The 21,715-nt window shown below is 40.6% G+C and overlaps 1 protein-coding gene across 2 annotated transcripts in view; it reads left to right on the top strand.

Annotated features, from left to right (window-relative positions):
- The first annotated feature begins 304 nt into the window (after positions 1–304).
- Positions 305–21,715, top strand: part of P4HA1 (prolyl 4-hydroxylase subunit alpha 1) — a 72,410-nt gene continuing 50,999 nt past the window's right edge. Inside the window, exon 1 of one of the 2 annotated variants that reach the window (XM_081104564.1) lies at positions 305–487. The gene's annotated coding sequence lies outside the window, so the exon portion shown is untranslated. The remainder of the gene's footprint in view (positions 488–21,715) is intronic. The other variant, XM_081104563.1, reaches the window with a different exon arrangement.

The raw sequence follows: 21,715 nt of genomic DNA on the forward strand, positions 1-21,715 counted from the left end.
GCTTCATTTTCTACGCTACTCTGTTCCTCTTCTCACGTTTGCGGTGTCTCCCTCCAGGTGATAAGAGGCTGATGCTGAAATGAAGGCGCTAAAGAGCCCGATGAAAAGGCGCTGGGCCAGTTCGCGGTAACCACGGTGACGGTGGCGTGGCGAGAGCCTTGCGCAGGCGCGTTGCGTCCCGGCCCGCCGCCGGCCCCACCTCCGGCCGCAGATTCCACGAGCTCGTGGGCAGAGCGGGTGTGGGCCGCGGGAGTGGGCGGGGCGGGCGGCCCGTGGCGCCTGCGCGGTCGGCGGGCGCGGGTGTGCTCGCGCTCACGTAGAGGCTGCGGTCGCCTCCTCTCCCCGCGGCCGGCGCCTGGGGTTATAAAAGGCTTACGGGCTCCCTCTGCTGCCCAGTCGCGCCGCCAGCGGGCAGAGGACGGAGGCGGTGGCCCGCCCGGTGCCGGCAGCAGGGCACGGAGGAACGCGCTCGCGCCCCGCTTCCCAGGTGAGACGCGCCCCGGACCCTGGAGACCGAGGCCGAGGCTCTTGGGCAGCCGTGGTCCTTCTCCCCGGCCCCGGTGGCCCGGCCCCTGCCCCCTCCGGGGGGATGGTTTGGGGGGCGGGGGTCCCCAGTTTTCCGCGGCGGCCTCCGTCTCTTCTCTGGGGGCTCGGCCCCTCGCCCTGCGCCGCGCGCGGACCCCCGGCCGGCCCAGAGGCCCCTCTGCCCGCGTCGGTGCGCCCCTTCGCGCCTCCGACCCGGTGGGCGCCCCCGGCCGTTCGGGCAGCGGCAGCCTCAGTCCCCGCCCCGAGGACCAGAACTTTCTTGAATGTTTCTTCCCGGGAGGAATCACCCTGTTGATTTCCCGAGCTCCGCGCATACCTGGCCCTCCCGGCCGGCGGGGCGGATGGGGACGCGCGAGCGGGCGGGGGTTGGGGCCTTCAGGGCACAGCTGGTTCGCGTGTGGCCGTGGGGAGCGGAGGCTCTGCGGGCAAGTCCACCCTCCGGGAAGCCCGCGGGTCGGGGGAGAAGTCGGGGCTTCGCTCCCGGGCTGCGCGCAGCGGGGCGGCTGGGGCGGCGCGTTTCCGACGTGCGGGTGGAGGAAGTCGCTGTCAGCGCAGCCCCCCGTCGGGGAGGCTCGGCTCCTCCCGTCCCTCTTTTCACCCAGGTTTCTGCAAAGGCACGTGAGCTCCTCGCACAGTTAGCTGCCTTTAAAGCCCACCGCATTCCATGGGTGTGTGAGAGCTTGGAGTTAGGGTACACGAGTGGCCCCCAGGTCTATGCCTGAAGGGGGAGAAAGGATGGCACCGTAAATAGGAGACTATTTTCCGAAAGAATTGAATGTATTAATTACAATCCGGTGGTGTTTTTTTTGCGGTGGCAGGGGGGAGGTGGAGGAGGGCACAGAGGGGAAAAATAAAAAAAAAGTAAATAAGTAAAAAAAATAAATAAATACAATTCAGTTTTTATTTTTAAAATTTTTTAAAATTTCTTTATTAAGGTATTAAATATGTGTCCTTATCTCCCCATTGCCACACCCCTCCCCCCCTGCACACACACAATTCAGTTTTTAGACACTAAACCATCTTTTGCCATCGTGGGGGTGGATGGAGCAGACTTGGAGTTTTGCACTGTCTGCTTTAGAAAGGGATGAGTAAGAAGCTGGTTCTCCTTTTAGGAACTGATCTGAGAGGCGAGCTTGCCAGCTTAACTGTTTCTGGTTCCCCCGGAGCCTGGCTCCGAACCCCCCCCCCCCCCCCATGCTCGCTAAGGGATGGAGTAGCCACTACGCGAGTGGGGGAGGGGGAAGGACGTGGCACCGTGTGCTTTCATCAACTTTTTGGCCTTTTTTTTTTTTTTTTAAGGTTCTGGAAAGAAACCTATTTCCCCTTTTAGGTTTAGACGTGGTTTATGAATGAGGCTAGTCTTTTCCTAAAATAATCAAATGAAATATTCATTCCGCATAGCAGGAACACTGGAATTTAATTTATAAAACATTTCAAAGGGATTTTTTTCTGATCAAGTTTCTATGGAGAAAGTGGATACCTTAGCAGAAAATATTCAAGAAGCTGAAAGTGGACAATCTTGAATATGCTTAGCCTTGATTTGAAATTTAAATAGACACTTCATGATTTTTCTTTAACTTTGGTTTTAGCCTGAGTGTAATTTTGGAATTTTAATATGAAATTTAAATATTGGTTCTGTGGGAAACAGAGGTGTTATCACTTACCTTTAAAAGTTATGTCATTTTTTTTGCTTTTTTTTTTTTTTTGCTTTGGAACATTTAAATAGCTGATGGCAAATGTTTCTTATAAATTTAACATAGACTAACTGGAAAAAAGGACTACTTTGTCTTTTTTTTTAGATGGCTAATGCTGTTTCCTTTGACCTCTTAAAATGAATTTTATTTTGAAGTACCGAAAGCCAGGGCTTTGGTAAACATGTAATTACAATAGCCACTTTGTGTCTTAGTAATAACTAAGGTAGTTAAATAGATGACAGATTGTGTATAACTTTTAATTATTGCAGAATAGTAATTATTTAGGCAGTGCAAAAGACTATTAAAAAAAGAGGTTTATATCAGCTAGGTAGTTCAGGTAGTTGCAGGTGAAGCTTGGCTTTTTGGTAAGGAGATGTTAACCTTTTCTAAAACTGCAGGGTGGGTTGTATACTGACAAGCAGTATCTTTCATAGGGCAATTAAGTTCAAACTCCTGCTTTTATTCCAGGGATGTAGTCTTTAAGCTTCTGAACCTTCATTTCTGTGAATGGAAAGTCTGATTTTACTTAGCAATTAATAATAAACGGATTTAATTACTCCTTTTATTTATATTTATTTTTTAATTATTTTTCTATGGTCTAAAGTTTTCCATAAGTCTCCACTTCCCCCAATTGACCGCCCCACCCCCCAGCCATTCCCACCTTGGGCAAGCCCCCACCGATTTTAATTACATTTGAAAAGTGTACCCTGTGAAATACATAGCAATTTTCAACTTCTTTTGAGGTCATGAATCCATTGAGAATCTAATAGGTGTGAACCCTGGGTCAAAAAATGTAAGTACAGACCTGGCCAGTGTGGTTCAGTGGTTAGCATGCCCACCCAAGCATAGAAGAGTCTTGGGTTTGATTTCTGGTCAAGGGCATGTACCTGGGTTGCAGGTTTCATCCCTGCCCAGGTGCATGCGGGAGGCAATCAATTGCTGTATCTCTCTCACATTGATGTTTCTCTTTCTCTTCCCTTCTCTTCCCCTCCCCCCTTATTCTCCCTCTCTTCCACTTTCTTTTTTTTTTCTTTTAAATTTTATTTTATTGTTTACAGATAATAGTACATATGTCTCCTTCCCCCCCCCCCTCATTGACCTTCCCCCAGCCTCCCCTACCCCCCAGCACATGCCCTCACCTCCCGCCCCCCAGTGTCTTGTGTCCACTGGTTATACTAATATGTATGCATACAAGTCCTTCGGTTGATCTCTTACCCCGCCTTCCCCCCAACACTCCCCAGCCTTCCTGCTGTAATTTGACAGTCTGTTTCATGCTTCTCTGCCTCTGTATCTATCTTTTTGTTCATCAGGTTATACTGTTCTTTATTATCCATAAATGAGTGAGATCATGTGGTGTTTTTCTTTCACTTCCTGGCTTATTTCACTTATCATATGCTCTCTAGTTCCATCCATGCTGTCAAATGGTAAGAATTCCTTCTTTTTTATAGCAGCATAGTATTCTATTGTGTAGATGTACCATAGTTTTCTAATCCACTCATCTGTTGATGGGCATTTAGGCTGTTTCCAAATCTTGGCTATTGTAAACTGTGCTGCTATGAACATAGGGGTCTTCCACTTTCTATAAAAAGCCAGGCTGGTGTGGCTCAGTGGTTGAGCATGGATCCATGAACCAAGAGGTCCCTGGTTGGATTCCCAGTCAGGGCACCTACACAGGTTGTGTGCATGATCCTTAGTAGGGGGTAGGCAGGAGGCAGCTGATCGATGCTACTTCTCAGGGGTTTCTCTCTCTCTCTCCCTTCCTCTCTCTCTAAAAATCAATAAAAACAGATTTAAAAATATTAGCTTGGGTTTTATTATAAACATTTAAAAAATTAATGGAAAAAATATCCTCGGGTGAGGATTAATAACAACAACAAAAATGCGTATGTGGTATGGAAATACTGTGCATGTGCCCTGACTGGGATTGATCCACGACCTCCTGATCCTCAGCCACTGGGCCATGCTGGCCGGGCTCAACTATATTTCTTGATACTAGCAAGAACAATGGAAAATTAAAATTTTAAAGTACCATTGCAGTATCACCCAAATCCATAAAATATTTAAGTATTGAAAAATATGTCCAAGATTTGTATACTGAAAATTATAAAACGCCAATGAATGAAACCAAAGAGTACCAACATAAATGGAGATATATATCATATTCATGGATTGGAAGACTCATTCTTGTTGAGATTTCCATTCTTTTCCAACTGATCTATAGATTCAATACAATTCTAGTCCAAATATCAGTAGGATTTCTTATAGAAACTGACAAGCTGAATCTAAAATTGATATAATAAAAAGGAAGTAGAAAAGGCAGAACAGTTTTGAAAAAGAAGAATGAAGTTGGAAAACTTACACTACCTGATTTCAACTTATTGTGTAGCTGCCAGTACTCAAGACAGTGTGGTATTGGAGAAAAGATAAACATACAGATTAATAGAACAAAGTAGAGAATCCACACAAAAATTGTCAATTTGTTTTTGGCAAAGGTATAAAGGCAGTTCAGTACAGAAAGGGTAGTATGGAATAATTGGATACTCATACAAAAAAAATCTGTTTTATTTGGGCACCTAGTATCCCCTATTAGACACTAGTCAGCCCCTGCCTAGGAATTTATTAAATGTTCAGACAAGTGACACAAAGACACCAGTGGATATGAAATATGAAATAAAGTTTACTTGCACAATAAAGTGCAAAAGGATTCTTCAAGGACAATGGCATAGGTTTAGTCTAGAGTCTAGACTGAAGCAAGAGTGAAGCAGGGTGCTGGCTTTAGTTTTATTGTGGCTCAGAGGAGGGATCTGTTTGATGGTTCCCATGTGTGGGATTTATATGGGTTTAACTTCCCACCAACACAGAAGGAGTGAATGGCTGGGCTTTCTTATTGCTTTACCCAGATGTGGGTCAAAAGAGGGAGGGAAGCAGGATTTCAGAGCAGTCAGCACTCACACATAAAGTAGAATCTTTTCCTTTATTATAGCCTCAATGCAAAAAATACTTCATACTTTATGTCAAAACTAGTTACAAATGATTCATAGACCTCAAGGTAAGACCTAAAGCTATAAAATATCTTGAAGAAAATATAGACAAAATCTTTTTCACCTTGGATCAAGCAAAGATTTCTTAGATATGACACCAAAAGCATTATCTATAAACTAGTGGCCCGGTGCATGAAATTCGTGCACATTAAAAGGGGATTAATTAGAGGAAATATTTTGATATTGCTATTTGCCCTTTATAATAGAAGTGTCAGAGATGAAAGAAAATTAGTAAAATGTATATGAAAATATTACTACTGTCAGAGTCTGGGGCGTGCTGCGGGATCCAGAATCAAGTCCCTGCATACTGGCGGTGCCTCAAAATCGTGTGAGACCCAGACCCAGTTGGCCCCACCCCAATTGGGTGAGACCCAGACCTGGCTGGCCCTACCCTTGTCAAGCCCCGCTGGGCGGGGGGCGCAGCCTCAGATCCCCTGGCCTGGTGCCGGGGGGGAGGGTGCAGCCTCAGGTCCCCCATCAAGCCCTGCTGGGCGGGGGTGCAGCCTCAGGTCCCCCGGCGCATGCTGGGCAGGGAGCGCAGCCTGAGGTGCCCCAGCCCGGTGCCGGGGCAGGGGTTGCGGCCTGAGGTCCCCTGTCAAGCCCCACAGGGAGTGGGGGGGCAGCCTCATGTCCCTGCTGATTGCTTGTTAAGGCTCATTATGGGAACTCAGCCTCCGCTGTTTGCGCAGCCATCTTGACCATTATGGTGTGATGGTCAATTTGCATATTCCCTCTTTATTAGATAAGATGAATAAATTGATAAATTCAACTTCAGCCAAATTAACAACTTCTGGTTTTGGAAATAGTGCTATGGAAATGAAAGACAAGCTGCACACTGGTAGTAAATATTCCTCTTTCACATACCTGACAAAGGACTTATCTATAATAATAAAAGCGTGATATGCTAATTGGACCGGACCTCCTTCTGGACGAAGTGGAGGCTGTGAGGGAAGCCCAGGTCCTGGGTGCCTGCTGGCGGCCAGAGGGAAGCCTGGGTCCTGGGTGCCAGAGGGAAGCCGGTGCCTGCAGCTGGGGGAAGGAAGGCCTACTCTTGCACAAATTTCGTGCATTGGGCCTTTAGTATATAAAGAACTCACGCCCTAACTGGTTTGGCTCAGTGGATAGAGCGTCAGCCTGTGGACTAAAGGCTCCCGGGTTCAATTCTGGTCAAGAGCATGTACCTTGGTTGCAGGCTCCTCCCCAGCCTGGGCCCTGATCAGGGTGTGTGCAGGAGGCAACCAATCGATGTGTTTCTCTCACATTGATGTTTTTGTTTTCCCCTCTCTAAAAGATCAATGGAAAAAAATCCTCAGGTGAGGATTAACAACAACAACAAAAAGAACTCAGAAAATTTAATAATTGGTAAACAGCCTAGTTAAAAATTTGGCAAAAGATATAAGTACAAACTACCAAACAAGGTGTATGGACAGCAAATAAACACACCCAAAGATATTAAACATCATTAGTAATTTTGGAATTGCAAATTAAAACCAGAGCGAGATATCACCGTATACCTATTGAGAAAATCAATAAATTAAAAAAGTGAAGGAAAAAAGGAAAAATGACAATATCAAATGCTAATGAGAATGTGAAGCAATTGGTACTTTCTTCCATTGCTGATGGCAATGCAGTGGTGGTGTGACTTTAGAAAAACACTTGGCAGTTCTTTATAAAGGTAAACAAACTTACACTTAACTATTAGCATGGTAATAGGTACAACTCAGCATTCCTATTCCTAAGTATTGACCCAGTGAAATGAGAATGTATGTTGATTTTTTTTAAACAGCTATATTGAGGTATAATTCAGATGCTATACAATTGACCTTTTATAGTGTACAATTCAATGGCTTTTAAAATACGCACAGGGTTGTGTGACCATCACAACAATTAATTTTAGAACATTTTTATCACTCCAAAATGAAAACCCATATTCATTAGCAATTACTCCTGTCCCCCTCCCCTAGGCAGCCACTAATCTACTTTTTATCTCTATAGATTTTTTCACTTAGCAAAATGTTTTAGTGGTTCATTTGTGTTGTGGCATGTATCAACACTTCATTTCTTTTTACCAGTGCATAATAGTCCATTGTATGGATATATCATATTTTGTTTATCCATTCATCAACTGATGGGCATTTGGGTTGTTTTCATCTCTTTGACTATTATGAATAATGCTTCTATGAACAGTCATGTACAAATATTTGTATGGACATGAGTTTTAATTTCAGGTATAAATCTAGGAGTGGAATTGTGGAGTCATATGGTAATTCCATGTTTAACTTAAAATTTTTTTTTTTATTGATTTCAGAGAGGAAGGGAGAGGGAGAGATAGATTAATGATGAGAGAGGATTATTGTTCGTCTGCCTTCTGCATGCCCCCTACTGGGGATCGAGCCTGCAACCCGGACATGTGCCTTTGACCAGAATGGAACTGGGATCCTTCAGTCCACAGGCCAATGCTCTATCTACTGAGCCAAACCAGCTAGGGCTGTGTTTAACTTTTTTGAGGAACTGAAAAACTTTTCCAAAGTAGCTATACCATTTTACATGCCTACCAGCAATGTATGAGGGTCAGTTTCTCCACATCCTCATCAACTTTTTTCCCCTCATTATAGTTATCCTAGGGCAGTGATGGCGAACCTAGGACACGCGTGTCAGAGGTGACACATGAACTCATTTTTTTGTTTGGATTTTCTTTGTTAAATGGCATTTAAATATATAAAACATCAAAAATATAAATCTTTGTTTTACTATCATTGCAAATATCAAAAAATTTCTATATGTGACATGGAACCAGAGTTAAGTTAGAGTTTTTCAAAATGCTGACATGCCGAGCTCAAAAGGTTCGCCATCACTGTCCTAGGGGCTTGTGAAGTGATATCCTTTGTGGTATTGATTTGCAGTCCCATGAAATGATGTTGAGTGTTTTTTTTTTCATGTATTTATGGGCCTTTTATATATCTTCTTTGGAGAAATGTCTCTTCAAGTCCTTTTCCCATTTAAGCCCTGGCTGGGTGGTTCAGTTGGTTAGAGCATTGTTGATCTCTGGTCAGGGCACATACAAGAATCAGTGAATGCATAAATAAGTGGAACAACAAATTGGTATTTCTCTCTCCTTTCCTCTCTCTCTGAAAAATAAGTAAATAAAAAATCCTTTTCCCATTTTAAAATTGGATTATTTTTATATCCAATTAATATTTTATATTAATTTTATATATATTCCAGGCCCTAAAGGTCTGTTAGAAATATGATTTGCAAATTTTTTCCATATTCTGTGGATTGACTTTTACTTTTCTTGAAGGACAAAAGTTTTAAATTTGCGCTTTAGGTGTCATATCTAAGAAACTTACCTGGGCATTATATCCAGTTGCTTAATCAAGATTATGAGTGTCTATACCTTTTTCCCCCTAAGAGGCTTATAGTTTTAAACTTCAAAGTAGTCTTTAATCCATTTTGAGTTAAACATTTTAGGATCAATTTAAATTTTCTTAAGTTTATTCTCAGATAATTATGTATTTATTGGTATTACAAATGAGGTAGCTTTTTTTTTTAATACACATTTTATTGATTTTTTACAGAGAGGAAGGGAGAGGGATAGAGAGTTAGAAATATCGATGAGAGAGAAACATCGACCAGCTGCCTCCTGCACACTCCCTACTGGGGATTTGCCTGCAACCAAGGTACATGCCCTTGACCAGAATGGAACCCGGGACCCTTCAGTCCGCAGGCCGACGCTCTATCCTCTGAGCCAAACCGGTTAGGGCATGAGGTAGCTTTTTATTGCTTTCTGTGATTGGTTATTATTTGTATAAAAACATTCTTTTCTAAAGGGAATGCCACTTTTTTCAAATGATTATTTTTTTAAGTAATATAACTTGCTTTAAAAATTCAGTCTTTAATGATGTTTTATTGAAAACTACTTTGGGAATAGTTGGACTTCACTTCATACTCCTTACTGAAGCTTAAAAAATCTAAAATATATATTGTACAAAATTTTACTTTTCATTTGTGCCTTTAGGGTGGTGAAGACACTGAAGTTCTTTTATCAGGACTTCTTTGTAAATCAGAATAGATAAAATTTGTTTTGGAGCAAAAGGGACTGGTAGTGGTATCATGCCAACTAGTAGAGCTGTGGAGTTAATCATTTGGATTTTGTGAACTCCGTCCATGATTCGAATTTGTTCACTTTAGTGCTACTTTGACTTTGATTTTTAGCTCATTTATTTATTTATAGAAATAGTCTATTAACAATATGTTTATTAAAGAAAAGGCAGAAGTTGAGTGAAGAGAAGTGATTATGAACCCATTTCTCAGACATTGTTAATATTTTTGGAGTTCTCTTAATTGCTGTGTATAGTTTTTTTTTTTTAAATATATTTTATTGATTTTTTACAGAGAGGAAGGGAGAGAGATAGAGAGTTAGAAACATCGATGAGAGAGAAACATCGATCAGCTGCTTCCTGCACATCTCCTACCGGGGATGTGCCCGCAACCCAGGTACATGCCCTTGACCGGAATCGAACCTGGGACCTTTCAGTCCGCAGGCTGACGCTCTATCCACTGAGCCAAACCGGTTTCGGCTGCTGTGTATAGTTTTAAAGTTTTTATGTATATATCTAAATATGTTCTTTAAACTTAGAAATCAGGCTTTAAAACTTTCCATATATATATTTAGCAATCTCCAAATTAGAAAACAAACCTAGTTTTACAAGTTTATATCTCTAAAGGATTGCTGCTTTTTATATTACTGCTTTTTAAATACTTAACCAGTGTTTAGATAGTCATGTTATGAAATACAGTTTCATTAATACAACCAAGAGAAGATACTGCAAATTCTTTCTTAAAATGAGAAATATATATGTTAACATTTGGAAATACCAACATTTATAAGCAACAAGGAAGCATGTACAATTTTATGTTGTTTTCCTTCTTCCCTTCCACTGTCTCTGTCCACTCTCTTTTCCCACATGAATTCCTAAACGATAAAGAGCCTGACCTGTCTGCTAATAGACTGGGCTACTTGTTTCTTCTCACTTAGCCCTGGTTTGAGGTTGTGTGGGCTTCCCACCATTCTCCAAGCCTTTTCTTAACCAGCGTGCTTCGAGATGCTCTTGGCAACAAGTCCAGCTATTGAGCTCTTGCCCCGCATTCAGAAATAACATTTCTTAAGTGTCTTCTATTCGATTCCTCCTATAATTGAGATCCTGTGATACTTCTTTCTCTGACTGGCTTATTTCACTCAGCATAATACTCTCCAGGTGCCTCCATGGTGTCTGAAAGGCTCCACAATGGAGGTATCATCCTAGGTACTTCTAAATTACAGTTGTTTTTTTGGTTACTTGCTGGTGGTCAAATTGGACCTCACATTTTGATAACCTTACCTTTACGCTTATTATGCTATGCTTCCTGTCTGATAAAGGTGGACATTCCTGATGAATCTTACTAATTTGGGATTCTTCATAACACTTGTAATTTTTTTGTATTCTCTATCCTGGGAACAGTAATCCTGATCTTTTTCCTACATTGGGGAATTCATTCCTTCCTTCCTTCCTTCCTCCCTCCCTCCCTCCCTCCCTCCCTCCCTCCCTCCCTTCTTTCCTTCCTTCCTTCCTTTATGCCTGTGAGGCAATTCTGTTTATTGTTGAGGACTAAGAAACAAAGTCTAGAGATGCCCTGTATAAGTGGTGATGAGCTACTGAAGAGGGGTAGAGTGGAGAGGAGACACAATAACTCACACCATTATTCTGAGTGAGCACCAGCTCTTCATTCTAACACTGAACCAAGGAGAGGCAGCTACCCTTTTCACTAAGGCTGCAGGAGAACAGAAACCTCACTCAATTTATCAGTTCCTACAGGGCAGGCTAAGCAAGAGGTTATTTTAAGCTGATGCAAGAGGCTCCTTGTGGTCGGGTGGGAGCCACAATCCCGAGCACAGAGTGGATGCTGGAGGTGGTCCGTGGTTGCTGGTGGTGCTGGTTTTTAGGTCCTGGGCCTGATTCTCAGTGATAAGCTTTTCAGTCTAATACAGTTGGCCATTGTGGAGCCTTTCAGACACCATGGAGGCACCTGGAGAGTATTATGCTGAGTGAAATAAGCCAGTCAGAGAAAGAAGTATCACAGGATCTCAATTATAGGAGGAATCGAATGAACAAAAAAACCGGTGAACAAAACAGATCCAGAGACATAGAAACATGGAAGAGACTGACCAAATGGGTGCATTTCTAACTAACGTTTTGAAATAATTGATCGTTGTTGACCCATGCACTAAGAAGTCGCTAGTTTGATTCCTGGTCAGGGCACATGCCGGGGTTGCGGGCTCGATCCCCAGTAGGGAGCATGTAGGAGGCAGCCGATCAATGAGTCTCTTTCATCATTGATGTTTCTCTCTCTCACTCCCATTCTTCCTCTCTTTCTCTAAAATAAATAAACATATTTTTAAAGTGTTCAAAATAGTGGAGAAGTATATTATATAGTTTAAAAGTCAGCGAAGAATGGCACCATTTTAATAATAATAAAGATTAATTTCTTTCTCAAATCTTCCTCATTAGCCAACATTTATTTGTAAAATGTTTCTGGTGTAGGGGAGCTTGACTTTCATAGTTGAAACAGAAACTTTAAATATTGAGTTTTAACTTCAATTGTGAATTCAAATTTCAATTTAAATCTTTAATAGATTAAAATCACATTTATTCTTTTTTAAAAAATGTATTTTTATTGATTTCAGAAAGGAAAGAAGATAGAGAGAGAGAGAAACATCAATGATGAGAGAGAATCATTGATTGCTGCCTCCTGCACGCCCCACACTGGAGATCGAGCCTGCATCCCGTGTCCTGACCTGGAATCAAACCGTGACCTCCTGGTTCATAGGTCGATGCTCAACCACTGAGCCACTCCAACCTGGCCCACATTTATTCTTAAACTCTGTATCTGTGGTATAGAAGGAGTAGCATTTATTGGCTCTCAACAATTAAGCAAAAAGAATTAAAATATCATTGAAAAAAATACTGCTTTCTGGTGATAGGGAAGAGAGAGGAATAAAAACATAAGTATTATTTATTTTGCAGTTGAAATATTAACTACAGGGTTGATGAGAGAAACTATATTAATTAGGACTCTAGGTTAAACAGGAACCTAAGTCATATTAGCATTTAGTGGAATTTATTTAAATATTGTGGGGATAGGGAGCTGTCTCAGCAACCAGAGGTCAGGGGTGTGATTAGACTTCAAGAATAACAGGGACATCACAGTGTTTTCCTCTGTCTCTCATCTGTCTTCCTCTCTGCATATCTGCTTCATTTTTAATCTTTTTCGATATGCTCTGTTCACTTTTTGACCTATATGTCAAAACGTGGTCCCTGACTTCTCCTGTGCTTTATTTATATAGTTCAGGCATTGAGAGAGAGAGAGAGAGAGAGAGAGAGAACCCCCCCCCCCCATTTCTTTCTGTTTCATTTTCAGAATTTCTGTAAGGAACTTTGGCTAGCTATTTGGTAAGGGGAAGTGTTATGCTATATAAAACGACTGTTGAAATTTAGGGATGAATTAAAGATGGAATGGGGCAGTAAAAATGTCAGAAAGGGGCGTTTTTCATAAGGAAGGGAGTAGGGGTGTTATATAGTAAAAAGCAGAGGTATTTTTGAAGTTATCTTTAGTTTTATTCTCTGACAGGAAAGGAAAGGGCAGTTTTGAACTTTGGAGGAACCTCCAAAATACAGCTTGTGCAGCACTTTCAGTTAAGGACAATATCTTGATTTAAAGCTTCTTTCTAACCGAAGCTTGAAATGCTGTTCAATTGGGATTATGCCAATGACTGGGTTCACTGCTCAAGTACAGAAAGCTGTGGGAAAGAGGCGAGCATGATTTTTGAGTTTTTGATAGAAAAGTTGGTTATACCATTAAAGTACTTGTCCATCAGATTGTAAGTACTAAAGATGTAACTCACTCTCTTTGGGATCAGAAATATGACTGGAATTCAGGGAATTAAGTTAAAACAAATGGCAATTTGCAGAGGGGATTATTGGGAAGAACAGGAATATAACTAGTAATCACTCTTAGTAGTCTTGGAAAATCCATCCTGCTTTTATGAAAGAGACATGCCACATTTTTTTTTTTTTTATATATACCACATTGTATTGGCCTGATTTAAAAGCCTGAATTATGTTTTTTATGCATTGGTCATAACAACTGTCAAAAAGATTAAAATCTAACACAGATGTCAGGAAGACCAGCAGTTGAATATGGGCTATCTATAGGAAAAACAGACCTAAAGCTGGAATCCTCCAAAAGCAGGGTTGGAACAGTTGTGGGAGGTATGCTAAGAGTTGGAAGGAGCCTTGTGGAAAATTTTTAGTGTCAGAAAGTTTAGATTAGAATATCAAGCATTCTTTAGTCTGCTTTATTAATTTTTGAATGATTTGTTTGGGAAAGACAAACTTTTAGAAATGTTGTAATGTTTTTCTTGGAAGAAAAATGTTAGACTGAAAGGCTAATAGAATTATTTGCTGGATGCCCTGTTCTAGTAATTCATTGAATAACTTGTACAATTCAGTGAATTCTGACAACTCAAAGTTGTAAATATTTATAATGTAATGGAACTGTTTTAAAATCTGCTCCCAGGCTTATTGACCTTTGAGTGTATGGGGACTAGACTTTCCTGGAAGAAAGACTCTAGGAGAGATTTGGATTAATAATACACTTTTTAAATTTATTTTTATCCAGGCTCACCTGAGAAAATGTTTCCCAGGAATATTTTTTTTCCATATCATCTTACCCCCTAACAGTTTTTAAAACAGTAATATTCATGCATACCAAACGTGATATGTAATATGCATGTATGTTATAAAAATTAGATAATAAACACCCATGAACTTACTATTTGGCTGAGAACTAAATATTATCCATACCAGCAGTCGCCAACCGGTGGTCCGTGTACCACTGGTGGTCTGTGAAGTCCAAAATGTTGGTGGCCGCTGGTCCATACTGTTTCATAGTAAATTTTATTCCAGTATAAATTTATCTTTTTATCTCTGACTCTTCTTTGGGTTTCTTCCTCTCTATTTCTCTTTCCTGTTCCTCTTCTCAGGGAGCTGTGATTTACCTTACTTTTAAAGGAGATTGCAATCTCTTAAACCCATTTCAATTCTCTTTCAAGCTTGTTTGAGCATTAAAACAGGAGACATTTATGTCTTACTGTTTTTGGTAAAACCCTAATGTCTCTGGGATGTTTGACTAGATACTTGTAAATATGATTTGCTTTACAAGCTGCTAACTGAATGAAGATGGAAATTAATGTGAGACTTCATTAATAAGAAAACCATCCGCCGAAACCGGTTTGGCTCAGTGGCTAGAGCGTCGGCCTGCGGACTGAAGGGTCGCAGGTTCGATTCCCGTCAAGAGCATGTACCTGGGTTGCGGGCACATTCCCAGTAGGAGATGTGCAGGAGGCGGCTGATCGATGTTTCTCTCTCATCGATGTTTCTGACTCTCTATCTCTCTCCCTTCCTCTCTGTAAAAAATCAATAAAATATATTTTTTTTTAAAAAAGAAGAAAACCATCGTGTTTCAAAAACCCCTCATTGATAAAGATATACTTACATATTATGTCATGTCATACATGCCCTTAAGGTTTCTGAAGGAATATGGGTGAAATATAATATTAAAACAGGTTAGAGGAACCATTCCCTAGAGTAATTAGAAATTCAGTGATGTATTTTAAAGGCAGAGAGCACTTTTTGTGTGATTTGAAGGGATGTTTATAGCATTTCTCAAAGTTTGATCCCCAGGCTAGTAGCCTCAGCATCACCTGAGAACTTGAATAAATTGTCTTGATACCTCAGACCTGTGGGTGATTCCAATATAGCTCAAGTTTGGGAAGCATTGCTCTACCGGGCTGTCTTTATTATTATTTTTTAACTAGCTTAGGTTGGCATGGCAGCTGGGAATAATGCTATATGTGTCTGAAATTCCTGTTGCAAATGACAGAAATCCTGTTGGGGGTGCGTGAGGGAGGAGGAGGAGTGAACAGCCTTGGTCCTCAGCTTTACCAAGTGATTTGGGTGAGGGTTAATTATAGAGCCAAACGGGAACAGCCCCAACTGTTACAGTCCTGGATTTATAAGGTTCGAACTGATCTGGCCCCTGCAAGAGGGACTCCGGGGACTCAGAGTAGGCCCTGATTGGCACTTGGGTAAAAAAAGGGAGGGGACTTAGAGGCTCCCTTAGCTGGGTTGGAAGATTATTTGGGTAGCTCACAGTTTCAAAGCAATAATTGGAAGAATCAGTACTGAGGAGCTGGGAACTGCTTCTCTCTCAGGACTTTTTCCTGTTTGTAGGTTGGGTTCCTATGTATCCTTGGCAAGTGGAAAGATGGTCACAGGCAGCTCCAAATTCATATTCTCTGAGCTTAGCAACTGCAGTAATAGCTGCTTTGACCATTTCCCAAATCCCACTCCTCAACAGTTACGTTCGTGGGAATGAGGGCCAGTGACTGCTTAGCCTGGGTCATGTGTTCATCTCTGGGAAGAAGGAAAATAGAAAAGTGTGCTATCCTATTATATTGAAATATAACTCACTGCTAGATATCTGGGTTACTTTCAAATGAGCTTAACTGTCTTTGAAGCAGGGAGAGAAGTCTGGAGTCCTGCAGAGCTGGAAAATGGAACATGTGGAACATGTTTAAACATGTGTAGTTAGCTACTTTTTTGTGTTAGAGAGTAGCTAACCACTCCAGTAAAGGCATAGGGTGCCATAATATGGGAGTTAATGTTTTAGATTTATTATTTTGTATAGAGTTAATTTTTTGTCATTATAAAAGTTAATATACCCTAGGGTGCTGGAAAATACAGATAAACAAAACAAATCACCTAGTGCAGTGGTTGGCAAATCGCAGCTCGTGAGCTACATGCGGCTCTTTGGCCCCTTGAGTGTGGCTCTTCCACAAAATACCATGTGTGAGCGCGCACGTACAGTGCGATGAAACTTCGTGGCCCGTGCGCAGAAGTCGGTTTTCCGCCTGGGCGAGTCTATTTTGAAGAAGTGGCATTAGAAGAAGTGGAGGTACGTTCGCTGAGGTCGACCCCTCAGATTGAGGACGTTTTTAGGAAAGGCCAGCTTAGGAGTACCCTAATTAAGTTAATAACAATGTACCTACCTATATAGCAGTGATGGCGAACCTATGACACGCGTGTCAGAGGTGACATGCGAACTCATTTTTTTGGTTGATTTTTCTTTGTTCAATGGCATTTAAATATATAAAATAAATATCAAAAATATAAATCTTTGTTTTACTATGGTTGCAAATATCAAAAAATTTCTGTATGTGACACGGCACCAGAGTTAAGTTAGGGTTTTTCAAAATGCTGACACGCCGAGCTCAAAAGGTTCGCCATCACTGCTATATAGTTTAAGTTTAAAAATTTGGCTCTCAAAAGAAATTTTCATCGTTGTACTGTTGATATTTGGCTCTGTTGACTAATGAGTTTGCCCACCATTACCTAGTGTTCTGCTGTCCAGAGACAACTGCATTTTGGTGAATTTTCTCTGCATATTTTCTTGCATAGTTATGAACACGTTAATTTTTAAAATTGGTTTTGATCAATATTTATAACTTAATGTCAGAGTAGTAGGAACTGAATCTCATTCAATACAGATGCCACTAGAGCAGCGGTCGCCAACCCGTGGTCCGTGAGGTCCAAAAAGGTTGGCGACTGCTGCACTAGAGTATTGTATGATGTTCATTTTTATTTATTTAAGATTTTATTTATTTTAGAGCAGTTTTAGGATTGTACAGAGATTTCCCATATACTCCCTGCCCACACACAGGCATAAGAACATCCCCCACCGGAGTGGTACATTTGTTACAATTAGTGAATCTACATTGACACGTCATATTGCACAAAGCTCATTACTCCTTCACTCTAGTCAGCGGTTCTCAACCTGTGGGTCGCGACCCCTCTGGCAGTTGAACGACCCTTTCCCAGGGGTCGCCTAAGACCATCCTGCATATCAGATATTTACATTACTATTCATAACAGTAGCAACATTACAGTTATGAAGTAGCAACGAAAATAATTTTATGGTTGGGTCACAACATGAGGAACTGTATTTAAAGGGCCAGAAGGTTGAGAACCACTGCTCTAGGTGTTGCGTAGTCTGTGGTTTTGGACAAATGCATAATGGTGTGTATTTATCATGAGTATTTTCACTGCCCTAAAAATACTCTCTGCTCCACCTATTCACCTCCAACACATACTAATCTTTTTACTGTCTTAATAGTTTTGTGTTTTCCAGAATGTCATATACTTGAAATCATATAGTATATAGCCTTTTCAGATTGTCTTCTTTCACTTACTAATAGGCATTTAAAGTTCCTCCATGTCTTTTCATGGCTTGATAGTTAATTTCTTTTCAGCAATGAATAATATTTCATTGTCTGGATATACCGCAGTTTATCCATTCACAGTTTATCTTGGTTGCTTCCAAGTTTTGGCCATTATGAATAAAGATGCTGTAGACATCTGTGTGCAGGTTTTTATGTGAACATGTTTTCAATTCCTTGAGTTAATACCAAGGAGCATGATTGCTGGATTGTATGGTAAATGTATGTTTAATTTTTTAAGAAACTGCCAAACTATCTTCCAAAGTGGCTGTAACATTTTTTATTCCCACCAGTAATGAATGAAAATTGATGTTAATGTCCAAACCTTATTTTTTTGTTTAAATTCACAAATTGAAGGATATGTTCATTTTAAGTGTCTGCACACAGCACCATCATTAGATATTTTTAATTGTTAATTTGTTTGTTTATTCAATGGGCAGAAAGTAGCTATCTTATTTCAATATTTTGTGTGCTTGATTACTGAGGGTTTTTTTATTTGGTTATCTATAGTTCCTCTTTTGTGATTTTCTACATTTCTAATCCACTTTTCTATTAACATGTCAGTGGTTTTCTTATTGAGTTGTAAGAGTGTCTTTAATGACCTCTATTTTCTTTAGTTTCCCAGTTTATAGTTTATAGTTCTTTTTTTTGTTGTTGTTAATCCTCACCTGACGATATTTTCCCACTGATTTTTAGGGAGAGTAGAAGAGAGAGGGAAAGAGAGAGAAACATCGATGTGAGAGGAACACATCGATTGGTTGCCTCCTGCATGAGCCCAGTTCTGGTGGGGAGGAGCCTGCAACTGAGGTACTTGACCTGGACCGGAATCCAACCAGGGACTCTGGTCCGCAGGCCAAACTGGCTAGGATTTATAGTTGTTTTTTAAAACGTATATAAACCTAAATTATTTTGTGTATTTATTGATTTTTTTTTTTTTAAGGGAGAGAAGGGAGGAAAAGGGAGAGAGAGAAAAACATCAATGTGAGAGCAAAACATCCATCAGCTGCCTCCTGCACCCCCTTACCTAGGGATGGAGGCTGCATCCTGGGCATGTGTCTGACCGGGAATTGAACCAGCAACCTTTCCGTGCATGGGATGATACCCAACCAACAGAGCTACACTGGCCAGGGCTGTTTTGTGTATTTAAATACCATCCGACTTTCAGTAGGTTGTTTACTCATTTTTAAATTTAGGAATTCTCTGCTTTGAGAGATCCAATATCTTTTTTGTTGTTGTTCTTGATTTTAACTCTTTAATCCATCTAGAATTTATTTATTTATTTATTTTTAAAAATATATTATATTGATTTTTTACAGAGAGTAAAGGAGAGGGATAGAGAGTTAGAAACATCATTGAGAGAGAAATATCGATCAGCTGCCTCCTGCACACCCCCTACTGGGGATGTGCCCGCAACCAAGGTACATGTCCTTGACCGGAATCGAACCTGGGACTCTTCAGTCCACAGGCCGACGTTCTAGCCACTGATCCAAACTGGTCAGGTCCATGTAGAATTTACTTTGCAGCATGATGTAAGGTAAAGGTATGTTTAGTCTCCATATGATTAATGCTTTTAATATTAGCTCTATCATTTTATTTTTAAAATATATTTTTATTGATTTCAGAGAGGAAGAGAGAGAAACATCAATATGAGAATCATTTATCTTCTGCCGCCTGCACACCCCCTACTGGGTATCGAGCCCACAACCAGGCATGTGCCCTGATCAGAATCGAACCTGGGACCCTTCAATCCACAGGCAGATGCTCTATCCACTGAGCAAAACCAGCTAGGGCAGCTGTATTATTTTAAAATGCAATTTTCAAGCTTCTTTTTAGTAATGTATGTAGGCTAATTGGTTCTTGATTCATTGTGAGGTTTAAGGATGAGGAAAGATGACAGAAATTTTAGTGACAGAATACATTTTAGCAATGAAAAAATGATAACCTCTTATCTGACAAATCTATACTTTCTTATTACAGTTAAATATTAGACAACATTTCTGATTTAGCCTACAGCTAGTACAGCAAAAGCATCTGTATTTTCTGGAAATAACATTTACTTATGAAGAAAATTATGTCAGAAGCCTATTTAAAGTGAGAAGATTCTAGACTCTTCAGATAGTCCAGGAGTTTGAAAAAGCCTTGTGCTTTGGCCGGAGCCCAGGAGAGGAAGTGTCTGCAGCTGCGGCATTCTAGAAGCTTTCCAAAAGACTTACTGTCAAGCAGCCAAGCGAGCAGTGGATTTTACTACTGTGTGGTTCTGGAAGTATCTGGAAGCTTGCAGCAGACTTGAGGGAGGAGCCTTAGGAGGACTTCCAGAATGTCGGTTTCGCTGGTGATCTATTTTATTGAGATTCAAGTTAGGAAAGTGGGCTCTACTTTGTTTTTGGAACAGGTTGCTTTCCAAGGTGGACTTGAACCTGCTGGTTTAGATGAAGTCTCTCGGGAAGGGTCAGACAGAGGTGTCTGTACAAAAAAAATAGGATGACAAGTCAGAGTAACCAGTGGCTTGTTGCTGGGGCAAATGGAACTGTAATGGTAACTTATTCTCCTGTAAGGTAATAAGAAGGACTTAAAGTCCATGTATATGATGGAAAAGGAGTAAGAGAAGAATGCCAACAGGGCATTTTGGGAAAGCAGGGTAAAATCCTTCTGTTGGTTATTGATATCTGCATCCACTATGAAGAATACATTCTAGAAAGACAATGCTACCAGGGATGAATTTAAAAGAGCGGCTTTGCTGCCAGGTTAAAAAAAAAAAAAAGCCACAGCTATGTGGCTGAGGATTTTTACATAGAACACAGTGGATAAGAGAAAGAAACTCAACATTGAGTCTTTTGAGAGAAATTACTAGCTTAAATTGACAGCGCTGTTTATTCTTTTTGGATTCTGTACAATTTTTTAAAAATAACAGCTTTTTTGAGATATAATTCATACTCCATACAAATTATATGTTCATAATTTAGTACTTTCACAATGTTCTTCAACTATCAGTCTATACCAGCAGTTCTCAACCTGTGGGTCGCGACCCCTTTGGCAGTCAAACGACCCTTTCACAGGGGTTGCCTAAGACCATCCTGCATATCAGATATTTACATTACTATTCATAACAGTAGCAACATTACAGTTATGAAGTAGCAACAAAATTAATTTTATCGATGGGTCACAACATGAGGAACTGTATTTAAAGGGCCAGAATGTTGAGAATCACTGTACAGTCAGTTTAAAAGACTTTCATCACCCGCAAATCCACAACTTTTAACTTATTTCTTAAAATATATTTTTATTGATTTCAGTGAGGAAGGGAGAGGGAGAGAGAGAGAGAGAAACATTAATGATGAGAGAGAATCACTGATTGGCTACTTCCTGCACACACCCTACTGGGGACCAAGCCCGCAAACTGGGCATGTGCCCTGACGGAATCGAACTGTGACCTCCTGATTCATAGATGAACACTCAACCACTGAGCCACGCTGGCCTGGCTAATTGAACTTATTTTAAAATTTAATACTGTCTGGCTGATGTGGGTCAGTGGATAGAGTGTCGGCCTGCGTACCGAAGGGTCCCGGGTTCGATTCCTGTCAGGGCACATGCTGGGTTGCAGCCTTGATCCCCAGTAGTGGGTGTGTAGGCGGCAGCCGATCAATGCTTCTCTCCCATCATTGATACTTCTTTCTCTCCCTCTCCCTTCCTTTCTGAAATAAAAAAGAAAATATTAATACTATATAGGGAAAGGATGGATCAGGTTGGAAATTAGAGGATTAATCAGAAATCTCTGAAACCTTCCTTCCCTTTAAAACATACTGTTAACATTTTAGAATGCATTTCGGTGATATTTAAGTTACTTTAATAAAGTAGACTATTTTATGGGAAATCAGTGGTTTAACTCAGGTCACAGTTATTTTTCAGGCTATGTGAAAGCTGTTACCCATTTACTCTAATTGTAGTAGTTAGTATTAAGGAGAAAATAAACTCAGGTTGACTGGTTAAGCATAAATTATCAGGTGATAACAAACGTCTTTTTTAAATATGAAAACTCAAGTTAGTACTTTAATTATATG

This window comes from Myotis nattereri (genome assembly GCF_964212035.1).
Source record: "Myotis nattereri genome assembly, chromosome: 13".
Classification (NCBI taxonomy): domain Eukaryota; kingdom Metazoa; phylum Chordata; class Mammalia; order Chiroptera; family Vespertilionidae; genus Myotis; species Myotis nattereri.